This window comes from Pinus tabuliformis, chromosome 9 (assembly GCF_031772625.1).
Source record: "Pinus tabuliformis cultivar Carrire ecotype Pingquan chromosome 9, CPIR1, whole genome shotgun sequence".
Lineage (NCBI taxonomy): Eukaryota > Viridiplantae > Streptophyta > Pinopsida > Pinales > Pinaceae > Pinus > Pinus tabuliformis.
In genome coordinates this window covers 1,868,883,529-1,868,889,528 of record NC_142307.1, presented here as the reverse complement: position 1 = coordinate 1,868,889,528, position 6,000 = coordinate 1,868,883,529, and positions in this window count along the sequence as shown.

Here is a 6,000-nt window from a genome sequence, read left to right as displayed (position 1 = left end):
TGTGCACAAGCTTGAGAAAACATATTTATTCATTATGTATTCTTTGATTAATGAAATACAAATAGGAAGGGGATTTTAGTAGTTTATTTCCACCACGTAAATCTCTGTGCATGTGTGAAAAATATTCTTGCATGTTTATGATTTTTGTTCTCGTTCGTGAGATAAATTCCACAGAATAGTAAAGTAGATTTTGGTCTTGCATTTTGGTAATTTTCATGAGAAATTTCAGATCTACACAATAATTTCTACACAAGACAAGGTCAAACAAATGTTTTCTTGCTGCATTTTTCAACACAAGCCTTCTGGTTGCTCGATATACACCTCCTCAATAAATCCATTTCAGAATGTTTTTTTCACATCCATCTAGTGGATCTTGCACCCCAGTTGCGCAAACTAGAGAAAGAGTTGAACTGATGGATGAGTACATTGTTGCAGGAGAAAAGCTATCCTCATAGTCAATCCCCTCAACTTGAGAGTATCACTTGGCCATAAATCTAGCCTTGTACTTTTCTATGCTTTCATCTGCAACATGCTTTACCTTCAATATTCATCTTGAACCCATAAATTGTTTGTTTGCTGGTCTTTGGATCACTTCCAAAGCACTGTTGTTTATAATGGATTCGTATTCCTCCACCATTGCATCAACCTATATTGGTTTCTCTACTGCTTCCTCAAAAGAGGATGGGTCAATCAGTATAATCTCAGTGCTTAGATCCATGTAGCTAAGTGTACCGATCTAGTGACCTTCTTTGCCTACGTTGATTTGAAGGAGCACCTACATTCTCCCTCACATCTTGCATAAATCTCCCATCTTCTTTCATCCTCTTCCTGCCTACTCTGGATGGTTCTTTTTGAGTGGTTGTATCCACTCTTTGCTCCTCAATTTTTGGTTTCTCCACCACTTCTTGAGGTTCCTCCTTTGGAGCTAAAATCTCCTCTTCTAGTGGAATTTGAAGATCCCTCTCAAGAGAGCACTGCATGGATTTGTCTTCATCAAAATTTACATCCCTTTGCGCGATTTTCATTCTGAGAGATGGCATGTACACACAGAATCTGTGGGGAGTTTCTGTATAACCCACAAATACCCCCAATTATGTTGGCAACTCTAGATTCTTCCTTGATTCTTTAGAGACATGGCAGTAAACAAAGGCTCCAAAAATCCTAAAGTGCGACACATCCAAATTTCTCCCTAAGAAAGGCTCTCATTTGCAAATAGACTATTGTGGTGCATGGCTTGGCCCATAAAAGGAAAGTTAGGCCTTAATCATGCAACATCACCCTCATTTCTCCCACAATATCACCCCACTCTGATGTGGTTCGTGGGGTTCTTTCAACTCTCATCGAATGCCTTCTTTTGCACATAAACTTTTAAATTCATTTGGCACATACTCACCTCCATTATCACTATTGAGAGCCTTCACATTCTTCCTGGTTTCTTTCTCAACTAGTGCCTTAAATTCCACGAACTTGGAGAATGTCTCATCCTTCTTTCGCGTGAACAAGACCTAGCATTTCCATGAGAAGTCATCAATAAAAATGATAAAATATTTATGCCTGGTAGTCGAGGTTGTCAAGAAAGGTCTCCAGACATCAGAGTGGATCCTTTGAAGGATTGCATGTGCTTTGCTATCCCGATCATGGAATGTGGCTTTTGTGTACTTCCCAAAAGTACATACTTTGCATATTAGCTGCTACTCAAGTGCGCCTTTGGGGAGTCTTGTGGTTATCTACAGGATGATCTTCAAAGTTCCATGACGCAAATGGTCTAGTCTTCTATACCAAAGTTCATTGGCATCGTGAATCTGCACCTTCTCCTCCTTTGTTCTTTATGCAACATAATACTCCACATCTAGCTTGTAAAATTCCTTCACACAAACCCCAATATACTTCATCTGTCCCGTGGCTGTGTCTCAGGAATTCCTTTCCTTGGTTGAAGATCACATCATAAACACAGTCTTCCAAAGCTGCAATAGAGAAGAGATTTTTTTTTAGGCCTGGAACGAACATGACATCCTTGAGCCTGGGGGCGAGCTCGACTCCCTTTGAGAGGTGGTTGTACCAATCGCGGTTGTGCTATATCTTTCGTTATCCCCCATCTCAATGTCCATATGCAAGCCTTTTTCCTCTAGGTCACTGAAAAATTATCTATTCCTCGTCATATGGAATGAGGCACCTGAGTCTAAGTTCCATAGGCTCCACATTATTGTGTTGGCCATGCATGAAATGAGGGGAAATTCAAGCTCGAAATATGAAGCCAAAGCTTCACCTACTACTCCTACTAAGGTATTATTACTTGTCTTCTTGTGTAGACACTTCCTGGCATAGTTCCCAAATTCATGACAATGGAAGCATTTAATTTTTGACATATCTTTCTTCTTTCCCCCTTGAATGGATTCTAGTTTGGATGTGGATTTCTTTCTTTTTCCTTTCTTTTCCTTTCTAGCCAATGAAATGTTTTCTTCCTCCTCACCCTTGGATGAAGTCCCAACTCTGGTATTCCGCCTTATTTCCTCTTATACCAAGTCAGGCCATAAGTGTTCCAACTCGGTAATTTCTTCCTCCCATTCATTGAACCTTGATAGTTATTCCAACTCCTGGGAAGGCCCTGAAGGACTAGAGCTACCAAGTCTTATTCAAGGACATTAACACCAACCCTACCAAGTTCATCATCACACTATGTAAAAATTCCTAGATACAATGAAATTATGTCATTCTTTGGCATCTTGATACTTTAGAGTTTATCCTTGACCGCTAACTTCCTCTGGTGACTACTACACTCAAACATTTATGTTAGTTCTTTCCACATCACGAAAAATGTTTCTTTTCCATGGATATTCGACACAATATGATCCCATAATCTATCCAAGGTGATTGTCCTCACCTTAGCTACATATTTATTCCACTAAGAAAGGTTCTAGGAATAAGATGTTTTAGGTTTTTCCACATTTGTCTTGATGTATTCTAACAACCTATTGTCATCCAATACTACCTACCTATGGTCCTTCCATGTAACTAAATTTAAGGTTCCTTTCAACCTTAGCCCATTGAAGGCTACCATCTCAGATCTCAAGAAATCCTACTGCACTAATCTTCAAATTCGAACCTTTTAGACTAAACTTTGAGTTTCCTATTCTATTGTGAATCCTTCTCTAATACTATGTAAAACTTATGATGTAGATCTGAAACTGCTCATGAAATTTATTAAATCACAAGGCTCAAAGCTACTCTACTATTTTGCGGAATTTAATTCACAATCTAGAACACAAATTATAGACATGAAAAAGGAAATTTCACAAATGCACAAAATTTTATCTAGGGGAAAGAAACTGCTCATAACCCCTTCCTATATGTATTGCATTAATTAAAGAATAGAGATGAATACATATGATTTCTCAATCCTGAGCACAACTTGCAAGTGTATAACCTATCTCTTTGCCTGACAGGATGACTCTGGCAAACATTTAGCCAATTTTCAAGCTCTCTAAGCTCCTATTTCCTTGCACCATTCCTTGAGGAAATTATCCCATATTATTTTGGAAATTCCCTCAACTAGATTGCACAATTCCTCTAATCTTGTCCTCTCACTACATGGACCAACTGTACACATTGGAATAGCCTAAAACTTATAGTACACTCCCTTAGAATCTCCATCTCAACTCAGTAACTTGGATTCTCTTCATGCATCAATTATTTTGGACTGATAGATCAACAAGTGTTGTGGAAGTTACACTTACATAACTTTACCTTGCACTAGTTCCTCTAACAGATAGATCTAGCTTAACTCACTATAACTCAACTTAACTGAAATAGATTGCTACAAATTAGGAATCAATCATACTTAAATGAACTCAATCTTTCCCAACTAGAATTAATTTGAGTTAATTGAGTGACAAGTTCCATGTCACCTCAATTAACTACCTCCAAGATTTTTTCTCAAATGGAAATTTGAATTTTCTCTAGTTTGACCAAGGCAAGGTCAAAATGAGATTTTCTTGCTTCATTTTCAAGAGGTATTATTTTAGTTAAGCTTAGTTTTAAAAGGTGAAGTATTTGAAGAAAGTGAGTTAACAATGTCTGCAATTAAACAAAGTCTTTTGGTAGAAATCACATGAGAGAATGTTTTGGCCGTTACTTGAAATTATGTCTCTACATTTCTCTCTATTTAAGCCTTTTCCATGGTCTGCCTCTTCATCTGGTCCTGATGATGAACCACACTTGTTGGTTCGAAACGCGTCAGCCAAAAAATTCTCTCATGTGATTTCTACCGAAAGACTTTGTTTAATTCATTATGGATCACAGAAGCTTGAAAACCGAAATGTATGCAATTTCAAAAGGAAATATAACTGAAGTATGAAGTTGGAGATGTTGGATTTGATGAAAGGGCCTAGTTTAGAGAAAATATAAATATCTAGAAAGAAAGAGGAGATAAGAAAACACTATAGATAAAATATTGATGAGGTGACTAAAAATAATTAGAAAGTAAAAGTGAACTAGAACATTGCAAAACAAAGTTTAGAGGGAATTGATGTGTCTTCTAGGTTAGTTCCTGTAAAGAACTAGAGGGAATTGGTGACTCGTGTAGGTTGGTACCTATAAATAAGAGGATATTGGTGTCTCATGTAGGTTGTTTCCTACAAATCATTGTAATAGTATGTTGGTTGCTAGAAAGAATCATCAATTAAAATAGGTTTTGTGGTTTTATCTAAAAGTGTTCCGACATATATCTTATGTTTCATGTTCTACTTTTGAGATTGATGTTATATGGTGTTTGCATGTATAAATAAGTAAAAACAATATTACGTTGATTCACATCCCTCCTTTTAGTATAATTATGAATCCGACATTTGGTATTGGAGTAGGTTCCATTAGAAACAATATAACCACTGGAAGGTAGATCTAAAAGGGGAAAATGTCTAGTTAGGATCGTTCTTTCTCAAACAAAGCCCCACTATTTGATGTAATAAATTATGCCTTCTTGAAGATAAGCATGAGGACTTATCTAATGCCTCTTAGCATTGAATTTTGGAAATATGTTTTATTTGGATATAAAATTCGTATAACTCCAACTAATCAAGATGACAAAAAAGCCTTTGTAAATAATGAAAAAGAGATGAATGTCATTTTATGTGGCCTTGTAGGATTAGGGTTTGTTAAGCTAATGTAGTGCAAGATTTTTACAGATATTTGGGACAAGTTTCAAAGTAGATATGGAGGAGATGAAAAGGTAAATAGGGAAAAGATTCAAACTCATAGAATATGAGTTAATTTTCAAATATGAATGAATAAGAAAATATTACAGACTCCTTCCTTTGTGTAGATGAGCTTGTTAATAATATTCGAGGACTTGATACAAATATTAATGAATTAGCTATTACTGGGATAGTTTTGAGATCTCTTGATAATCAATGAAAAGGTCTCAACCATTGAATAAATGAAATATCGAGAAGGTATTATGATAAATGAACTACATGGAATCTTCATTGCATATGAAATGAGAATAGGGAAATAAAATCCAGGAATAAAGGAAATAGCCTTAGCCTTCAACGCATCAAATAAATTGGGAGGACATCAAATCCATGATTATTCCAACCATGAAACAGATATAGAATGATGTCAATTTGTGAGGAAAAAAAAAGAGGATTTGGAAAATACAAGGGTCAGCTACCATTCCAATTTTTTAATTGTGGTAGAATAGGTCATTTTGATGCTAAATGTCCACATGCAAAAGTGTAGGATAATGATGATGGAAAAGAACATAAAAATAGAAGTGAATATTATAAACATAAAAAGGGAATATCTCTCAAGAAGAACACATTTTATTACAAAGAAGTGGTAGCTCATCAGAAGAGATGATGGACATGAGACAAAGAAGAATTAATATTCATGGTCATGGAGGTTCAAAATGTTGATCAAGAATGTAAAGACAACCAGAAGTAGACATCAGATTTAGACTAAGAAGATGTTGATGGAGAAATAAATAGTAAGCCATAACTTGTGAGT